We start from the raw sequence: 23,095 nt of genomic DNA on the forward strand, positions 1-23,095 counted from the left end.
CTTTGGAAAGCCAATTTGGCATTGTGACCATCTGGCGCAACTTTGCCTCTTTTGATACTGTGGCAGGTTTAGAGCGACCTGATTGGTCGATTAAAAAGAGGGGTCGGCCAAGCATGGGTGTGGCCACACTTCTAGTGTGCGTGTGGCGGATTTAAAGCGACCCGATTGGTCGATGGGAAATAGGGTCGGCAAGTATGAGCCAAACCACAACTCATGTGCGTATGGCGGGTTTAAGGCGACCTGATTGGTCGAAGGGAAATAGGGGCCGGTTCGAGCAGCATGGGGTGTGGCCACTTGCAAGTGGCACCGGCTGGCCTATGGCATGGCCACACCTCCCTTTGTTGCTGCTCCTATTCCGCAACTCCTTTTATTCCTTGTATTCTGATTGTGGGTAGGATTTTGCACCTACTAATACATGGCGGATTAATTGCCTAGTTCGCCTAGGCTTAGTTTCGACAGGCGAGGTCTAATATACTGCGCAGGGTGCAAAGCCCTAATTTTGTAAATTAGATAGGGTAATATCTGAATCTTGTGAATTATCACAAAATTGATTGAATTCTATGTGTTGACACATAGTTCTTTAAGTTTATTGCCAAAGAGCAGTATGCTTTCCGATTGAATACTTTAATGCAAGGACCTTAACCTTTATACTTTGAAATTCGTGATGCTCTGCTGTGAGTGAGTACAAATTGTCATGCCATACCAATATTAAGGGTTCATCCGGGGAACATAGCACAGAAAGCATCCAAAGAAACTCATATTAACTGAATAATACAGGCAAGGTGCCAAAATTTACAGAATATCTGGGATTGTTGCTACACGCACCATTTTGGTTAAATTTCATGTGAATATTTGTTGCTCAATAAATGCGGCAGTGAAGAGGTTGAACACTCATCACTTTTACATGGCTCAGTTTCTTTGCAGAGTGACGACACATTAAATGTAGGGTTTTACAAATTTATCCCAAACTAAAAACCACCATCAACATTAAGTCCCCTGCTTAGCACGTAACAGTAGCATTGTTGCGAGGTAAGCATGAGATGGTGACAGACAAGGATAAAAAATCGAAAGGCATGACATAAAGAGTTGGCCGCGAAAAATCTGACTGACCTTGGCAAGAGGTACGGGTGGCCTACGATCCTTACGCTGGCGGCTTGGAGCGTTAGCGTACTTCTGGCTCCGCTACAGGGTGCTGATGGCAGGGAGCGTTTGGCGTGGTATTTTCTTGGCCGTGGAGATTGGCGCCATGGAACGTCAACACCATGGTCCCAGCTTCCTTTTTCCGTGCGTGGCCCAAAAGGGAAACCTTCTTCTACTCAAACTCCAAAAGCGCTATGCACATATAAAAGGCGTTGACCATCTTATTTATTTTTGTATCGTTGGCTTTGGTTTCGTTTCCGCGTCTACGTGTTAGAAGCAAAGGTGCATTATTCATGAGCGTTGGAAGGAACAACAGCAGTAAAAGCAGGCAAGCATATTTCAGGTGTGTATCCCAACGTTTCATCTCTTTTGTTTCGGTGTTGGTGTAAACCCTAGCCATAGGCATGCCTTCCGTGAACTTGCAAAACACTTCAATGAGAATGATTCCTCCTTGCTAGTAGTCTTTTAGTAGCGTTAGCCACAACATTAATAACAACAAAGCCAACTATTAGGCAAAGCAATCACGCATGGGCGGGTGGTCGTCGTTGATTCCTTTCTTCATAAACCTAGCTTTGTCGTCTTTCTTTTTTTTATTTGTCCGCGAGCGCCATTCCCGCGGCAAGACACGGTTATGGCCAAGAGCATATTTTCCGCGACAAGTATTTGCTTGAGCGAGCATCAGTCCCTATTCCCTTTGGCCGTGAGTGCCGTGACATGTGGCCAAAGAAAAATTCCCGTAGAAAATTTGTTGTCGGCTCTTAATCATTGTACCCAATTTTTTGACAAAATCTTCATGTATGGTTTTCTTCAAAGTAATAACTTTTCTTTTTTGCTCCGTTGTAGTTACTTCGAAAGTAAAAGCAGCATAAGGAATTTTGTTAAGATGTCACATGAAAGCAGTTCTGCCGTCGCATCGAGAAATGCTAACAACTCCAAGCCGAACACGGATGATGAGTTTTTTACAAAGTATTCTACAGTTACAAGGACCCATCCCAAATTCGTGGCAACCCTTATGACTGATTCATAGAATGAAGGAGAAGTCCAATCATTCTATCCAGGGCGTATAATGAGGTTTTTCCTTCAAAAGAAAGAGTATCTGGCTTCTCCCATAGACTTCAAAATCTGTCATAGTCCATTGCGCTCTTATGATAAATGGATGAAATTCATGATAAGCCAAGACCATGTAAGGGCTAATCTGACTGGGGCGCAAATCATGAATGATGTCATGGCATCTGCGACACTTCAAATCAGAAAAGATGTTGCAGGTTTGATTACTTTCATTTCTAGATGGTGTCCGGAAACTCACACGGTTATATGTAGATGGGGTGAGATGACCATTACTTTGGAAAGCGTAGCCATTCTGTTGAGTCTTCCAATAATAGGGAATCTTGATGTCATCTTGTCTGATGAAGAAGAAGAAATGCATGCCACTTTGGTCACGGAATCAACAGGATATGTTCGGAAGAATTATGAGGAAAAGTGCTTCTATAACTGGTGGGTGCCCGAATGGTTCCCTGATGAGTCGGAGCCGGACAGGTGTTGGATGATACACTCCATGTTGCTGCATTTTTAGCTCTATGGTTATCCAGGGACATTTTTGATGATGGTTCTGGCAAGAAGGAGATAAGGCAGAAGCTCATCAAATTTTCTATCAAATTAGTGAAAGGTGTTGCTTTTCCCATCGACAATTTGTTCCTTGGCTCTTTGTATACCCATCTGGATCACTTAGCAGCGGACATGTATGTCTCTAATGGGTATATGAAAGTAGACTCGTACGTCCATGTCGCCTTTCTCCAAGCATGGTTGTGGGAGAATTTCAAAATTTACGCTCCTAAACCGAAAACCTCATTCCCTGATACATATGGCGGCTCTAGGATACTCCGTTGGTTGGAGAGGCGTCCAAAACCTGGCTCAAAACTCATTGATTTTCTTGACAACGCACATGCAGTTGACTTTCATCCTTGGGCTCCAGTTCACGCGTCTATAGTTCAGCCAAATACTTTTGCATTTGCCTCGAACATGACATTGCATTCTGCCGAAGATAATATGAGCACGGGAGAAACTGTGTTCATGCGAAGCTGCATACCTGGATATGTGCCATATTTTTACAGAGGATCTTGTGAAGTGGTTCCTTATAATATTGACAGGGACGCTCGTCATATGGGTTTTGATCATGGATTCCGTTTCGCCGTCCATTCACGGCTCCAAAAGAACCGTTGTCATCCGTTTTCGATAGCCGTATCTTTGCGCCCCATAAAAGCCTCCCCTTTCTTCTCCCAGAACGAAAACCGGTGACAACCTCCAAATATAATGTTTTGTGGCAGAAAGAGTTCCTTGATATTCATCAATTCGTGCAGGATGTTGTGACAGTTCCACGCGGCAAGCCCTCTCCTAAAGTTCTGGCAAAACACAGATTGTTGAGGTTGCTTTCTTCGGGTAAGCGGAAATCTGACAGTCCCCAGGAAAAAGAGTGAAGGTCGAAAAATCGTGCGGGAGGTATCTGATCGGTTTCGACGGCTCTTGTGACTTTCAGTTCTTCCAACATGCAAGTATGCATAATTTTCTTCTTGATTTGGCTGAATTGCGTAAATATTCTAAATTGTTGCCACTGAGCATCTATTTCTTTTTAACTCAGGGTCTTGACAACATGAATGCCTTCGCCAAACTTGCACGTAAACAGAAAACGACACCTTCTGAAGAAAAATCTGGCGATACTGAGCCACTCGACAGCGAAGATGAAGAAAGCTCAAGATCCGACGGTGACGGAAAAAGTACTTCAGAGCGTAGCAGCGCGTCTTCTTCCAGTCCCAGTGGACCTACAGATGAGTCGGTGAGTTTCCCACACGTTTTCCTCTTGGACTATTTATTTATACGAATAAATATTCAACTGGTGATATTTACAGGAAGAAGCCGCTTCTGAAAATAACCTTGAGATGGAGATTCATGGCAATGAAGATGTAGTTGTGTCTCCAATCATGGAAACCGTACCCGCTGGTAATATGGAGATGGAGATTGATCATCGTGAAGATGTTGTTGTGTCCCCAATGACGGAAAACGTTGTTGTGGCGACGGGCGTGATTGTTCCCAAAGAACCTTTGCTAGTCGCACATCCAGCTGCAGGTGTCGTTTTCGATCCTCCATTTGAGGGTCATGTGTTGATTGGAGCGTGCCAGTGAAGTATGCAGAGCTATATACCAAGATATAGAGAAAGTATGGGCACATCGCCACGACCAGGAAGGTTAATAGTCGCTTTGATTGGTTAAGCGTATGGAGGAAACCTTATCTTCAATCCATGACATGTGCAGTGTGACTGGACACACTGTTTCTGGAGATGTAATCAAAAGATGGGAATTCCATCGGGACATGTGTGTGAACTTCGAGTTTAACGCCTCCTGGTTTTGTGAAGGAATTTCCAAAATCCATAAGATGCAAACTGAGATGGCTGGAGTTCCTTCCGCGGATTTTATTAACCAGCAGGAGGCAGAAATCGATAGGTTATCCCAGGAGCTGAAGTTGAATCACGATGCTCTTCAAAACATGAAGGATGCTTTCTCCAAGAAGAATGGGTTGTTGTTGGACAATTTCCCTTGAATGATTTTATTTTTCTGAACCTCCTCTTTTAGGTTTTTTTTTTTTTGAAAGGCAAGAGACGCCTGTTTTATGGTTTGATTTTCTGGTTTTGGATTGATAGATGACTGTTTTATAAGAATTTTGAATTGGTTTATTTTTTGGGATGGTTTTGTGAGTAACTTTTCTGAAAGCAATGGTACTTGAATTAACTAATATGTTATAATCCAAATTCCGAATGCAAGTAGTGCAACCATTTTGGAGAATAGCAAGTATTACACGAAAAAGGGAGATATGGGAATGATATGAAATCTTAGAAAAATTGGGTTATTGGTTTTTGTCGTCAACATGGAACTGACGCCTATGTCAGATTTACAGTACATTCAAAACGTGAGTTGCGCAAACAATGTTCAACAAATCTTACCCGCTTAAGGGTCCTTCAACAAACTGTATTTTCAAGAGCAAACCCGAGCTTATTGTGTGACGTCATCCTGGCCGCGAGAAGTCCCCAGTCGTCCTTTACTGTCTGTGTAACATCTTTATGCCAATCCTCGGCAAGGCGGAGAATCTCCAGTCCCCAGGCGCAATTCCCCTGAATTTATCTTTTCTTGGACGATGCGCTTCTGAGCATTGCATTCACTGGTAGGATGATGGATGAATCTGTGATGATGGAAATATCTTGAATCTAGCATCTCTTGATTAGTTGGTGGATTCCATACCAAGGGTAGTTGGACCACCCTCTCTCGTACTCAAATTTCCAGTAACTCTAGGACTCTTCTGATAGGAAACGCGAAGCGTGGATATTCTGGGTCTGGCTTCTCTCGCATCAGCGGTTATTGTGGTGGGAGTTCTGGCAGACTTTGGTATAAAGCTCTTTTAGAAGGAGGAGTTGACGCTTGAGCGATCATTGATTCACGAGCATACCGTTTACTTTTACCATACTGCTGAAGGGTAATCTCTCTTGAGGGATCTGCGTCAGTGGCAGCAATACGAGGTGGCTGGGCAGCCTGGGCTGGATATTGTTCGTTTCCATAGGCGTCTTGGAAGATCTCCCCCTCTTCAGGTGCCTCTCTATTAAGTAAAGCAGTCGTTGCCGCGGACTGTTGGACAACTCTTTGAACCTCCGTGAGGGTTTGAAGGTAAATGTTTTTCAACAAAGCTTCGTAGGCCGGCTCTTTAACCTCGTCATGTAGACACTGCGGCACATCTGGAAAATCTCCTTCCTTGGTTTTGTGAAACTGTCTTTGCTTTCTGTCATTGGCAGAATCCAATTGGATGTTCCTCTTCTGCTCTTGTATAACATGGCTACGTGATCTATCTGTATCTTCATTGGCAGAAATACAGGCCTTGGCCAAAGATTGAACGTCCTTCGTATTATTATGAAAATTGGTGAGATCTTTCTGACAGGTTCTCTGATTCTTTTCACAATCGAATTATCATACTCTTCAGGATACGAAGCGTTTCATTTTGCCGCCTGATAATATCAACTTGGTTTGCAGCCATATCCTCTAGCATTTCTATCATACCCTCCATGGTGGATGGCTTCCGGCTATTCATTGTACTTGAAGGGTTTGAATGAACCGAATACATCTGGAAGTTGGAATCTTTGATTGAAATGGGTTTTAGTTAACGATTGAATTGGGCCTAAGACCAATTGGGATAACAATGAAATTGAGAATTGAAATTTCAACCGAGAGATTTAACCTCCCACTGTGGTCGCCAGTTGTTTATGGGTAAAAACTGTTCCTGCTGGTTTTGGTAAACTTGGGTGTGTGGATGAGAAACAAATCTAAACCTAAAACAAATACACTGCACGGGAGTACTTTAGATTCGAGAGATCGATCTGTACAATCCTGGCCTAAACTAAGAAATGGCTGTTCTAGTCTTGCTTCGGTCACAAAGTGAAGAAGAACGGTTGGTCTTAGGGAGGGAAGCGAAGAAGGTGTTGAGACCAGAATAGTTAATTCTGAAGGTGTGGTTATTTTATGACTTGTATCAGAATTTGGATAACTGTCAGAAATCATGTTCCCACTATGGAGGAAACTGGTTAATTTACACCCACTACTTCTTGCCGCCACTAACTGCCCTGCTTTCTGACACTTTCTTATAATGGGCGTGTTGCCCGCCGCACGTTGTAAACCGCCAGACCAATACCCTGATGAGCATCCCCCAGTTTGTGACATGTTTGATGTCTCGAGTGTTTTCATGGAAAACTTGCTATGTATGGCAAGTCAAAGTCAGGAGACTTTCCACAGGAGAATAACACGTGATGCTATTTGGCTTGTCTTAGTTGGTCGCCCAAAACTTGCCACAGGCCTGTCAATTCTGTGGCGAATTTGGACGGCTAAGATCGTAACTCATGAGAAAGGGTGGCCATTAATTATGGCCACATTCTGTTGGCGCCTGACGGTAGCACAGTGGCGTCATTGGCACATGCCAATGGTGTAGTGGCATATAGCGGCATGCAGCATAGTGGCGCCTGGCGTAGCCGTGGCATAGTGGCGCCTAGCGTAGCCATGACAGCTATTTTGGCATATTGGTGTTAGACCCAAATATGGCTCTGGCAACATTGGCCCTATTGCTATATCAAACTTAAGGCCTTAGGAGAATTACTTGACTTAGCTGGCTTGGCAACTTTAGCTAAATTAGGGTTTGGAATATTGAAACCCTAATTAGCGTGTGTGGCATGGACGCGGCACGGTGGCGCTTTATGCAATCGGTGTCATGGCCACATTAAAGGAATTATGGCAGGCCATGATATGGGAATAACCACAGGCGCAAGGATGGCCACGGGTGATTATAGAATGACGTCGTTTTTAGGGTTTGGCGAGTCCCACATGGCTCGTGGCATGTTGTAGGGCCAAAGTAGCGTAATTGGGCCACGACTGGAAATTAGGGTTTCGACTAATGCCACTAAGGCAGAGCCGTGTTTAGAATTCCCTAAATGGAATATGTTATGGCATTTGGCCACGAACAAGAAGTGGGTTAGCACGTTGGCGCACTATTTATGGTACGTTACCACGTTCGGCATGCTTCTGTGGCACGTTTGGCATGTTTGGCATGCCAATTAGTGTTTTGGCGAGGCATGGCATGTTCGGCATGTCACTAGTATGCCGGAGTGGAATGGAACGTTTGGCATGCCAATTAACGTATTGGCGCGACTTTGGAAAGCCAATTTGGAATTGTGACTATATGGAGAAACTTTGCCTCTTTTGATACTGTGGCAGGTTTAAGGCGACCTGATTGGTCGATTAAAAATAGGGGACGGCCAAGCATGTGTGTGGCCACACTTCTAGTGTGTGTGTGGCGGATTTAAAACGACCTGAGTGTTCGATGGGAAATAGGGCCGGCAAGTATGGGCCCAGCCATAACTTATGTGCGTGTGGCGGGTTTAAGGCGACCTGATTGGTTAACGGGAAATAGGGGCCGGTTCGAGCAGCATGGGGTGTGGCCACTTGCAAGTGGCGCCGGCTGGCCTATGGCATGGCCACACCTCCATTTGTTGATGATCCTATTCCGCGGCTCCTTTTATTCCTTGTATTCTGATTGTGGGTAGGATTTTGCACCTACTAATCCATGGAGGATTAATTGCCTAGTTCGCCTAGGATTAGTTTCGACAGGCGAGGTCTAATATACTGTGCAGGGCGCAAAACCCTAATTTTGTAAATTAGTTAGGGTAATATCTGAATCTTGTGAATTATCACAAAATTGAATGAATTCTATGTGTTGACACAGAGTTCTTTAAGTTTATTGCCAGAGAGCAGTATGCTTTCCGGTTGAATACTTTTATGCAAGGACCTTAACCTTGATACTTGGAAATTTGTGCTACTCTGCTGTGAGTGAACATAAATTGTCATGCCATACCAATATTAAGGGTTCATCCGGGGAACATAGCACAGAAAGCATTCAAAGAAACTTATATTAACTGAATAATACAGGCAAGGTTCCAAAATTTACAGAATATCTGGGGTTGTTGCTACATGCACCATTCTGGGTAAATTTCATGTGAATATTTGTTGCTCAATAAATGCGCCAGTGAAGAGGTTGAACACTCATCACTTTTACATGGCTCTGTTTCTTTGTAGAGTAATGGCACATTAAATGCAGGGTTTTACAAATTTATCCCTGAACTAAAAACCACCATCAACACATGTTCACCTTGATTTATCAAAAGACGGAACATAAACCGAATAAAGAATATACATATCTGTGGGAGACATATTTGTTTATAATTCTTCGACGTTGGGTCGTAGCAACTCTTAGTTGTGGGTGAGATCGACTAAGGGAATCAAGTACGCAACATCCGGCGTGGTTCTAGAGGTGTAAGGAACACGATTGTTCCTTAATCAGTGTGAGACTTTGTTAGGGCTCAACTACATTCTAGTCCGAAGTTATCTTGTAGTAGGATAGAATCTGTAGTGGCTTAATACAATGTGGTATTCATTCTGTACTAGGTCCCGGGGTTTTTCTGCATTTGCGGTTTCCTCGTTAACAAAATTCCGGTGTCTATGTTATTTCTTTTCCGCATTATATTTTTATATAATTGAAATATCACAGGTTGTACACAGTTCAATCAGTTGATAAATCCGACCTTGTTTGTTGGACAGAAATTGATTGACACTTGGGCGTTGGTCTTTGGTACTGTCCAAGTTATTTCTCATATCAATCAGGATCGCAAATTTCTATCTGTTTGATTTGTTGATTATATTGAGAAAGAGATATAAACTCTTTGATTTAATTCTTGATTGAGTCTCGCTTTTAAGTTGGTGCTCTCGGAATTAAGTTGGAGTTTAGTCCATGTAGATTGTCGAACGAATTATTGGGTGTGGTTGCTATACCCCCGCTTTTCACTAATCAAGCATCTTTGCTTTGAGTTTGGAGATATATTCGATCTAGTTACTTATCAGGAAATCAATTATCAGAAATAATTCTTCCATTTATTTCCACAACCACGTTCCCCACCAAGATATATCGTTAAGCGCAAGTTCAAAATAGAACTCTCCCCTTGTGTATGTTATTCCCTGCTAAACAAAACAATAACACGAAAACAACCTTTACCAAAAAAAAGTTACATGATCTTAGCAATCACCTGCCACAAGAGAAAGAATAAAAACGAAACCGCTCATTTGTATACCGAATATTCAATTTTTATAGAAGATAAATCAATACTAGTATATGTGACTCACATATGAGTTAAATCAGTATCATCATATAATGATTTTTGATATAGCAACCCAAGAAGGTTAGATAAGAAAATCTGTTACAAATCATAAAACGATAATCCAATATGAGACTGATACTTAGTTTTTAAAAACCGAAGTTCATCGAAAGTAACACAAAGATATATGTAAACAGGCACAAGAATTGCAATCATAACTATCAAAAGAATGACACGAGAATTTATAAATAAAAATTTATCATTCATTTTTTATTGATTGTTTTAAATAGACCTTATACAAATATCTATAATATAAAAGAAAATGATTTGTTTGGTGTCCAATCCCAATCGACAATAAAAGGACAAAGTTACCCCTGCGCACTTCATTTCCTCATATAAACTTCTGTAAATGTTTACAAATCGAAGGGAGAAATGGAATTATAAACTAATTAAATTACGCAAATGTCCCTCCGTGGTATCTCACGCACTCTTCATTTTTAAACAGATAAGGGAAAATATCGTAAAATCACCAGCACTTTCGCACCCGCCACCTCTCTCGGTTTCATTTTCACATTCATAAACAAATCATACACAAATTATGATCCAACTGAATCGTACGCAAACCATAATGAAACTATACAATTCATATAGAAGTTACATTAAATCGTCTATATTCACAAACCATAAACAAAATAAAATACGATCAACTTCCTCCGTCTGAAGCACCACCACCTTCTTCAATGTCAATGCTAAATTCAAACCCAAAATATTAGATGTACACCACCGCGCTTCTAAATTTCCCTTATTACCGCACCTCAGTCACAAATTCAAATCATTTAACAACTTGAAAAATGAAAAAAGAACTCGAGTTAGGGCATCAATCGATATTCAAATTGTGTTTCCAAAAAGAAATTTTAACATGTACTTATAGTATCATCACCACGTATCAGATACTGATGATCTAGAATGAGAGAGAGAGATGAACATATGCGATTGTGGAGATGTCGTCATGACGACTATGACTCGATGAGATTGCATATTGTATGAAAGAGAAGGAAAATATGAGTTATGAAAAACGGGGAGTGTTACTCGGTAAGACTGACAAAATTTTGAAGTGGACACGTGTTCACAGTAATGAAGGGTTAGGCTAAAGAAGTTTACGTTAGAAAAAACGGGTTTTGTTTTAAAACCACAAATGCATGGACTATGATTTGATCCCTAGACCTATTGCCCACTGGTTGTTTTTTCATTTGAATAAATAAAACATTAGTCCCACATAGACTAAAATCTTAAGAGTTTTAGACTTAAATACCATGGATTTGGCTAAATGGCATGGTCGTTTGGGTCTACACACTTTTGTGTGAGGGAGAAGACCTAGACTAGGGAAAGGTTGCCTTACCCGTACGCGAGGTGCTTCGCACCGAAGCACGCACGCCGCCGTCCGTCCGTCTGGTGTGGGTGTGGGTGTGGGTGTGGGAGTACAAGATCCTATCTTTTTACTGAAAATTTTCGTACGCGTTTCCCATACATGTAAAAGAATCTTACTCTTTGTCTCATGTGTCTGACAAGCGTGCTTCTTTGTTGACCGACAAAAGCAAAAGCAACACTCTGTTTTATGACTGAAGAAAAGCAAAATCAACACTTTGTTCTATGACTCACAAAAGCAAAAGCATCTTCACTCTGTTTTGTGTCTGACTTTGTCTTGCACTGTTTTTAACTAAACATTACCAGTACGTCTCAGTCTTTTTATGTCATAAGCATGGGTTCTTTGCATGTTTTTTTCGTCTTGTTTATAACGTCTTAAACACTATATAAAAGAGTAGTCTTCAGATCATTTGATACATAGAGAAACATCTCTACTTCTACTCTTCCTCTGTTTTCTGTAAACAATTTTACTATCGAGTTTTTCTCTGTTTTGAGTTTCGTTAATCACTGCCAAGTTCTAAGGGTGTTCTCTTGTATGCTACAATGGGGAACGCTAACAATAGTTGTATCCTGGAGGCAACTCGTCGATAAAGCTATAGCATCTCTCTACAAGAGAAGTGGCCGAAAATATTGCCTTTAGGACAACGTATATCATACATGCCTTTATTATTCTGCGACAATTTGCTGTTGCATCCGAAATCAACCATTGGTTCGAGCTAAGTATTATTCTAAGTATTTTACAATTGTTGTTATTTTTCCAACAATCTAAAGACAATACGTCACTACTCTAGTTTTCTGTAACAACATGGGGAAAAGTACTGTAGACAAGCCTGCTAAGTTTAGTGGAAAAGACTTTAAACGATGGCAATCAAAAATGTTATTTTTTTCTCAAAGACCAAGGTTAGATAAAGTTTCTTTGGAAAAACCCTCAAGAAGGCTTCATGACAGTGGTTATGAAGATAGACTGGATAGGTGGACTAGGAAGAATTATATGTGTAACATCGTATACTTAACTGCTTGGATGATTCCTTATATGATTTTTATAATGCAAAAGAGAATTTTACTGCTTTTGATTTATGAGAAGCCTTGGAAGAAAAATATCTTGCTGAGGATGTTGGAAGCAAGAAGTTCTTGGTGTCTAGGTTCCTTGAATACAAAATGAATGATGAAAAACTTGTGGTTGATCAATTCATGGAACTTCAGTTAATCATCAACGAAATTCTTGCTGATGGCATGGTTATTGATAAAGCTTTCCAAGTATCAGCAGTTATTAAAAAACTTCCACCTTCCTGGACTGAGTACAAGAGGAGGCTACGACACAAGACTCGTGAAATCACCATGATAGAGCTGGGAAAAAATATACAAGTTGAGGAGATACTCTGCTGCAAGGACAAGAGCATGTCGTTAAGAAAAGACATGTCCAACAAAGCTCATATCCTAGATGATAATGGTGCACCAAAGAAAGGACATGATGGAAAATCTGAATCCACCAAAAACGGTAACAGACGTAACAAACGTCACAAATCCAAAGGTAACCAACATAAACCTAAGGTTGGTGTCTCTAAGAACACTATCAAAGGTAACTACTATAACTGTGGTAAACCCGGACACATGGCATAAGATTGTAGGGCACCTAAAAAGACCAAAAATGATCCAAAACAGAAAAATAAGGCTAACATAGTAGATGAATCTGGATATTTTACTAGCATGGTGTCTGAAGTCAACCTTGTCTCTAATGCGACCAATGTGAGAGACTGGTGGTTAGATTCTGGAGCCACTAGGCATGTCTGCAAGTTCAGAAATGCTTTCTCCTCCTATGTCAAAGTAGGAGATGATGAGAAATTGTTAATGGGAAACTCTTCCACCGCAAAAGTGGCGGGAAAAGGCAAGGTTGAACTGAAGCTCACTTCAGGAGAAACTCTCGCATTGAATGACGTGTATCACGTCCCGGACATATGCAAGAATATTATCTCAGAGACCATCTTACTTGGGAAAGGTTTTAAATTTGTAGTTGAGTCTAACAATGTTGTAATCTCTAAAAGTGGTGACTTCGTAGGAAAAGGTTATGTCACTGAAAACATGATTAAGATAAGTGTACTTGCTTTGAACATGAATGTTAACACATCTTATTCTTCTTATGTTTGTGACTCCTCACATGTTTGGCATGATAGACCAGGACATGTTAATTTCAAATCCATCGAAAGACTTGCTACTTTAGGTTGCATTCCTAAAATAAACATTAACAGAAGTCATAAATGTGAAATTTTTGTTGAATCTAAATATGCAAGAAAACCATTTAACAAAAGGGTTAAACGTAGTACAGTTCCCTTACAACTAATCCACTCGGATTTAGGAGATTTGAAATCAACTCCAACTAGATGTGGTAAAATATGGTACATCACTTTTATCGATGATTACTCACGATATTGTCAGGTTTATCTTCTTAGAAGTAAAGATGAAGCTATAGAGGCTTTCAAATTATATAAACGTGAAGTAGAAAACCAAAGAGGTGTTACAATTAAAACTCTTAGGTCAGACCGTTGCAGTGAGTATGTGATACCTATAGGAGAATTTTGCAAACTTAATGGCATCATTCATGAAACTACTGCACCTTCTTCACCTGAGTCGAATGGAATAGCTGAAAGGAAATACCGAACACTCATAGATATGGTGAACGTTATTTAGCTAGTTCAGGGTTACCTTCGAACCTGTGGGGGGAAGCAATTTTATTTTCATGTTATATCTTAAACCGAGTTCCATTTAAGAATTATGACAAGACTTCATATGAGTTATGGAAAGGAAGACAACCTTCATATGCATACTTTAAAGTGTGGGGGTGTTTGGCCAAGGTGGCCATTCCCCGTTCCAAGAAAACCAAAATAGGACCTAAAATTGTGGACTGTGTTTTCCTAGGATATCCTGAGCATACTAGTGCATATAGGTTCATTGTCATCAGTTCTGACCATAATAACATTGGTCTGAACACCATAGTGGAATCTAAAGTTGCAGTGTTTTTTGAACACATATTTCCTTTAGGGTTTGGACCTCGCAAAAGGGTCCATGATGACCTCACATATGTTCCTTCGACTAGTCATCCCCCGTCTCTAGAAGTTGAGACCGAACCTAGAAGAAGTAAGAGGGTTAGAACCGAGACAAGTTTTGGTCCATATTTTGTGACTCTTACGGTAGAGTCTGAACCTCAAACCTATAAAGAAGCTATGACTTCTCCGGAAGCTCCCTTCTGGGAAGAAGCTTCAATAAATGAGTGGGTTTCCATTCAGCAAAACCAAACTTTGGAGCTTGTAGATTTACCTCTTGGTAATAAAGTCATAGGTTGCAAATGGGTCTTCAAAAGGAAGCTTAGAACATATGGAACTGTTGAGAAATATAAAGCTAGGTTGGTAGCCAAAGGCTATAAACAAAAGGAAGGATTAGATTTCTTTGATACTTATTCACCGGTCACTAGAATCACTTCTATTAGGATGTTGATTGTTATTGCTTCTATTTATGATTTTCATATACATCAGATGGATGTTAAGACTGCATTTTTATATGGTGAATTAAATGAAGAAATTTATATGGACCAACCTGAAGGTTTTGTAGTGAAAGGTTGTGAAAACAAAGTATGCAAATTGAATAAATCTCTGTACGGTTTAAAACAAGCACCTATACAGTGGCATGAAAATTTTGATCATGTAATGATATCTAATGGCTTTAAGGTTAATGAATCTGATAAATGTGTTTACATTAAATCTATGGATGATGCTCATGTTATTGTGTGCCTGTATATTGATGATATGCTCATATTAGGCAGTGACATTGATATTATTAATACCACTAAAAGCATGCTTAACGAAAACTTTGACATGAAATACTTAGGCCCTGCTGATGTAACCTTAGGGATGAAAATCAGAAAGACGTCTGATGGATATAGTCTTAGTCAATCTCATTATGCTGAAACTGTACTTAAGAGATTTAATCATGAAAATGCTAAACTTGTATCTACTCCTTATAATCCCACTTGTAACTTGAAAAAGAACAAGGGTGATGGAATTTCTAAACTTGAGTATTCTCGGTTATTGACAGTCTTATGTATTTGATGAACTATACAATACCTGATATTGCCTACACTGTGAGTAGATTGAGTAGGTACACTTGCAAATCTGGGCAGGATCACTGGGATGATCTCAACAGAGTTCTACGCTACCTGAGAGGCACTTAAAACTATTGCTTAAGTTTTGGGAAGTATCTTGTTGTGCTGGAAGGGTATTGTGATGCTAACTGGATATCAGACTCAGATGAGTGCAAATCCACTAGTGGGTACATCTTCACACTTAGAGGTGCGTCTGTGTCATGGAAGTCTTCCAAACAGACATGTATAGCTCGATCCACTATGGAGTCTGGGTTTATAGCCTTGGAGAAAGATGGAGAGGAAGCTGAATGGATACGAGCTTTCTTGGGAGGAATTCCACTCTGGCGCAAGCCTGTGTCTTCAATCGCAATCCACTGTGACAGTCAAGCTGCTATTGGTTGCGCAAGGAACAATGTATACAAGGGAAAGTCTATACATCTACAAAGAAGACCCAAGACAGTGAAACAACTGCTCTCTACTGGTATTATCTCTATAGACTTCGTAAAGTCTAAAGATAATACTGCAGATCCTTTGATGAAAGGATTATCTAGAGAGGTAGTTAGATCAACATCGAAGGGGATGTGACTTAAGCTCGTAGAATAAATCACCATGAAGGATACTCAACCTTGTGAATGGAGCTCCAAGATCAAGGTTCAATGAGACAACTAATTTTTGGCGATATCGAGACTGCACTATCTTTGTCCCTCTCTATGGTGTAACTGTGTGATAGTGCTACATGCATGAGTTAGGATGATATGTTGAGATCTTAATGAGTTATATGGCTTTGTTTAAAACGGGGTGTGGCAGGACACTCTTAATTGACTCACCTATGTGGATGTTGGAAGTGGGGCTGCTCCCTGTGAGAATTTGAGCTAATTCTCTAAAGACATTCATTAGGTCCGGGATTTAGCCCACGGCCAAAACGGGCACAACCGCAAGAGCTTGGCAGCTTTCTTTTGAGACATAAAGTGTGGTTGCTATTTCTGAATTGCATTCACTGTTGGCGGTTCAAGACATTGTGTTCACCGTTTCAACAAGCAGTTCCGGTAACCTCTCACTAAGTTAAGGTTCAATATCTGGGACACCTTAGCCTAATTTTGATGTATTATGTTTTCTCATACTTTATCGATATGTTTTATCATTCATGTGGGGGATTGTTAGAAAAACGGGTTTTGTTTTAAAACCACAAATGCATGGACTATGATTTGATCCCTAGACCTATTGCCCACTAGTTTTTTTTTAATTTGAATATATTAAACATTAGTCCCGCATAGATTAAAATCTTAAGAGTTTTAGACTTAAATACCATGGATTTGGCTAAAGGACATGGCCCTTTGGGTTTACACACTTTTGTGTAAGGTAGAATACCTAGACTAGGTCAAGGTTTCCTTTCCCGTATGCGCAGTGCTTCGCACCCAAGCATGCACGCCGCTGTCCGTCCGGTCGGTCGGGTGTGGGTGTGGGTTCACAAGATCCTATCTATTTGCTGAAAATTTGCGTACGCCTTTTCCACACATGTAAAAGAATCTTACTCTTTGTCTGTACGTGTTTGTCTCATGTGTCTGACACGCGTGCTTCTTTGTAGACTGAACACTCTGTTTTATAACTGAAGAAAAGCAAAAGCAACACTCTGTTCTATGAATGAAAAAAGCAAAAGCATCTTCACTCTGTTTTATGTCTGACTTTGTCTTGCACTGTTTTTAACGAAACATTGCCAGTACGTCTCAGTCTTTTTATGTCATAAGCATGGGTTTTTTGCATGGTTTTTTCCTATTGTTTATAACGTCTTAAACACTATATAAGAGAGTAGTCTTCATCTCATTTGATACATAGAGAAACATCTCTACTTCTACTCTTCCTCTGTTTTCTGTAAACAATTTTACTATCGAGTTTTTCTCTGTTTTGAGTTTCGTTAATCACTGGAAAGTTCTAAGAGTGTTCTCTTGTATGCTACAATGAGGAACGTTAATAACAGTTGTATCCTGGAGGCAACTCGTCGATAAATCTATAACATCTCTCTACAAGAGAAGTAGCCGACGATATTATCTTTAGGACAGCGTATATCATACGTGCCTCTATTATTCTGCGATAATTTGCTGCTGCATCCGAAATCAACCATTGGTTCGAGCTAAGTATTATTCTCAGTATTTTACAGTTGTTGTTATTTTTCCAACAGTTTAAACACATCACATATTTATTTTCTCAAATGTACTTTGTTAAAATTACGACATGACTATAAAGTTAAAAACGGTTAGTCAATAATACATGGCTCCTTAAAAGAAATGATAATATTGAGATAATATTTGGGGTTTCATGACTGGATGCTCAGGGAGTTTAGATTGTTTGAAATGTCTATAAAATCGAACAATTTCATATAGCGATTTTGGATGGTAGAATTAGTTAGTTTTTTTTAAAAATATGAATGACACTCATTTGGATAATTTAATAAGTAACCTCACTTAGAAAAAAATAGAAAAATTACTATCGTGACGATAAAGAAGCATTTGGATTTATAATTTCTTGATTGATAAATAAAAATGCAAAATAAATAAATAAAAATATCGAAAAATGATTTACATCCCGAGATAAATTTTCGGGGAAAAACCGTGTGAGAGAATGGGGGCCCACCTAAGCCTTTTACCATCTAATGGTAAGAACGCTCCCCCTCTTAGCCTCAGGATCTCTTCATGGAATATCTCTCGGGTTTTTTGGGTGTCAACCTACGATCACTCCAAAAATATTAACATTCTCGAATAATTGTTTGTTTTCCATTCAGAAAAAAATTGTTAATATTTTACGGCTTTTGCCGCAACGTGTCTGTGCCACCATCACTTTTGTTGCCGACACCACGAAATGTCCCCTTCAAAATTACACAATTTTATAACAATGTCGTGCCATTATAGAACGGGTAATGCTCTAGTTGATAATAATCCACGATCTGATTAGTCTATTATTAAAAGACGGAAATAAGAAACTCTTATTAAAAAAAAGTTGCAGCCTGCTTGATGATGATTGGTCAGCATTTCTTTTGAGGTTCTTCCGTTCCTTCAACTGATTGAACTTTATTTTTAAGAGGTTCAATTTGACGATCATCTTCATAAGCTTAGATTCAAACCATTCCTCATTCTTTTAAGAAGCATCAAGTTGTTCTCTAGCAATTTTAAAATTAATGCATGATCATGGACATGAGTTCACGAGAAATCTGATATTCCTTATGATTTTTTGAGAAATAATACATGATTTTAGTTGTATCATATGTTTCAAGCTTTCGTAGTTGAATCTTCACCCTTCTTGAATACAAATATTTTCCTCTAAAAATTTCAAAACTATTCAAGAAGTCTTTTATATTAAGCCAGAAACTTCCCACCCGAGCTTCTCTAAATACCAGAAATGGACTAGTATTTGTTTGATATTTAAAACGAGTAAAACAAAGCCAAAACTCGGAAATAAAATCAATAAAGATTTTCGAAAAATAGGTTTTCTAGAAAGACAATAATATATAAGGAATCTTGCAATATGTTTATCATAAATATACATATTCTTCCATAACTAATAATATTATAAAGAAATCTTGTACGAGTCGTGGAAGTTTGTTCCAACATGACTACGCCGTGTTGGGATGAGCTTGAATCTCTCATAGGGCACAAAAAGAATAAGATCTCTTAGCATTATTAATAATACTCTTTTGAGTAAATTGACATTTCAGGAACTTCCTCCTTTTAGTTCGACTTTTTAAGCTTGTTTCCCAACTTTGAAAGTTAGAACATAAATGACTTGGTTTCCTTGATAAGTTTATTCTAATATGAACATGTTTGTCATTACGACTTGAGATACCTTGATTTTTGAACCGAGTATGATCTCTATGATGATATATTTTTATTTGATGCTTAGAGGAACTATTTTAAGATTTGATTCATTCTTCTTTTTATATACTCTGATCGTTGAGGCTGATTAGACATAAACTGATGACGTTTCAGAAAATTCCCTCTTTGTCTATACCTTGAAGACACTAACTGAGAAAATTGTTTCTTAAAATCGGTAAAATTAGATGCATGGTCAAAAATAAAATTAAATGAGTATCTCACTAAGTTGTTTGTCTTTAATCCGATTATTATACCATTTAGAACAATGACCCTTTTTGCTATAGTAAAGCAGTATAACAAGTATTTTTAGAGTACGAGAAATGGTTGATGGATCATATTTTGGAAAAACAATCACTAGATAAATCTAAACTGACTGATCACAGATCTTTGAAATTAGCATAAGGAACTCTAGCTTTGAAACCACAAAGTCTTACTTTAAATCTTGTTTTCAAGGTTGCTAACTCTACTTCATGATTTCTTATTTTCGTGAGAGCATTAGATAATCTAAATTTAGTTTCAAGAAGTTAGAAGTTTTAAGTGTTCTTCTTGATCCTGATTTTCAGAGTTCCGAGTAGCCATCATCTTATAATTTCGTTCATGATATTCAAGTTTCTATCGAAGTAAGGATTTCCCGTGTGATATGGTTTTTATCAAAGAATCTTTGACAATATCCTTGTCTGAGAGACGACTGACTTTGTCTCTTAGATTGTTATTTTCAGTAATGATGTAATCAATGAAAATATCAATCACATCATTTTCTTTTCGATATGAAGTGTGTATCACAAGTGCCTGTTTTCTGATTAACACATTTGAATTAATACTCCCTTGAGTTTTTTTATTGAATTAACTATCAGTATTGAGATATTGATATGGAGTAGAAAATAAACTGGCTCTTATTCGAGTAAACCGTCGACTAGTATTCCAAAACCCAGTGGTATATTAAATGAGTTCCATTTAGGATTTACCGAAATTCTTCTTTGACTCATTGTCTTATAGGTTGGATCGCACCAAATACATATTTTTAAATCTTATTGTGTTTTCTCTAACACTAATTCAAATGACGAGGGTACCGAGTACCCCGCAATCCTTTTGTATCAACTAACTACATGCTCACCTTGTGTAATCTTACAGAAACAATAACTGCCAAAATATTACTTCAACAAGGTGCAACTTGGTATCTAGTATAAGTATGAAACCTAACCAACTACGGGATGAAATACCAAGTGGATTAACGTACTAGTGTATTTACTTTAATTATAAAGATAAATAATATAATACGAAAGTAAAGTAAATCACACCGACACACAAGATTTTGTTAACCAAGAAAACTATAATGCAAAAAAACTTTGGGACCTAGTCCAGTTTTGAATACTCTCATAATTAAGCCGCTATAAAAATTGACTACCGCAACTTCGTATAGTTGAGACTAAGTAAACTACTCCTAGTTATCCAGTTCCTTTTGTATCCATATACTTACAACTAATTTGTTCCACACACGTGAATTCCAAGACAAAGTTCGCTATCTTGAGTCGCTTCACCTGCTTTGAAGACCTCTGCTCTCAACTCCTTTGAATCGTAACCGGAAACAATAAAGGACTAACCTGTTCCAGTAACCACATCAATTGTGTATATCCCAAATCCGATAATGATCAAAGACAGAGTTGAATATAAATAGGATCTTATGTTTAATTAATGTAAATTCCTTTTGATTAAATATCAAACCAAGATAAAGATTATAGAAATAATCTATCTTAGTGAACAAGCTCTATCCAAGAAACTCTACGGGGAGAAGCAACTAGACAGTTTGTTTGATCTTTCAACAAGTCAGGAATTTATGAAATAAACAACTTTTTTGGATCTCAGAGAATCAAGTGTGCACCATGTGCCACAAAGATCAAAATACTGAAACGAAAGAGTCTTCAAGTCTTTAATCTTCAAAGTAACCGCTGCAGAAATAACTTGATTCCTACTAATGATCAATCAGACACAGAACAAAGTCTGTTAACAATTATTATCACTATTTCTATATACATATATTGAATTAGTCAATCCTCAAACAAACTTGAGTAACCTTAAATCAGAAGACAATGACCATGGAATAATCAAGTTTGATCTATCAAGGATAACTATATTGTTGGTCAATCAAATCAATAATCGAAAACTGAAAATAAAAGTACGATTTAGTTTCCCACCAACAGTACTACTAAAAGCTTCTTGATCTCAAAGAAGACTTTCGAAGGCAAGATTTTACCTAATTATATTACTCTCCTATATCAACAAATTAGCTTCCCACGCGAACGGTTAGACAGTGTGTCAAGAGATAAGTGTAACAACCCTCGTTTTCACATAAGCCCGGCCGACACTTACGCGAAACTTGAAATCGTTACTTTTGATGAAAGTCTACCAATTTACACCATACAAAAAAAAAACTTAGTGAAATATTTGATAAAGGAAACACCTAACTTCGTCGTACTAAAAATATTATGTCGTATAAGTTTCAGGATTTTTTTTTTTACAATTGTACGAGAAATTACAAACTCCATTTACCCCCCACTACCTCGTTACAAGTTCTTATAACACTAATTAAGAAAAATAAAAATTCCCATCCTCAACTACATATTCTTGGGGAAATCCATCCGAGACAAGAAAACCAAACAACCACCTTCTCGGATACTAAAACCTGTGAAATTATCAACTGGAGTTAAACTCCGAGCAAGTTCTGCATAGATTCCGCATTAAGAAAATATTTATCAATGCAACTTAACTTAGAGACATAAAGGCATAATTATCACAAACTAAAATTTATAGACGACACTAAAATAATGAAACAAGTGGGAGAAAGAATTTAACAATTAGAAACTACAAAAAAAGAACCAACTACTGATCTTAGTCCAAACATTGTATATGCATATTCACACATATAATTGTGGCTTTATGTCTGCAAAATATAGAAAATAAAATTGAACCATCCATCATACTTACTCAACTCATACTAAAACAGGAAATCAAATTTTAAAGAAAACGATAAAATACAAGAGTATCCACCGATAAAGATTTTATAACTTAATTATACTCCAGCACAACATATTCGACGTATTAGAATATCCTAGACCTATAAATAGAGTTACCAAAACTTATCCCACCAAACAAACTTTAGGCAACCTATAAAAGTACGGTAACCATTCTATATATCTCACTAGGTTTACTACCACCGCATCTCAGTAAGCCACAATAAACCTCTATTTTGGCTTACATAGAAGTGTACGATACACAACCAATATATTCCGGTAGGGTTACTATGACCACAACTCAGTAAGCCGCTACTTTAGCCTACGCATAAATGTACAGTACACATTCAATACATTTCGATAGGGTTACTACGATCATATCTCGGTAAGCCACTATTTTAGCCTACAAAGAAATATACGGTACACATCCAATACATTTCAATAGAGTTACTACGACAACATCTCAGTAAGCCACTATTTTAGCCTACACAAAAATGTATGGTACACATCCAATACATTTCGTTCAATTCCTTGAATCTGTCATAACACAAAGAAAAGAAAACTTGTCGATACTACCAATGCATCTATACATCATTCCTGACAGTACGACTATACAATCCCGGTGTACGCACAAATCTATACATTACTTCTCACGTTACAGGGAACAAATTTGGGAACACAATATATCACCACCACACTAACCTCCTCAAGTGTGATACATACTGTAATAAGAAATGCTTACACCAAGTCTAAAGTTAAGAACATCAAATGTCCACCATGTTGCGACATGCTACACATGAAA

Source organism: Papaver somniferum, chromosome 10 (assembly GCF_003573695.1).
Source record: "Papaver somniferum cultivar HN1 chromosome 10, ASM357369v1, whole genome shotgun sequence".
In the NCBI taxonomy this organism is placed as follows: Eukaryota; Viridiplantae; Streptophyta; class Magnoliopsida; order Ranunculales; family Papaveraceae; genus Papaver; species Papaver somniferum.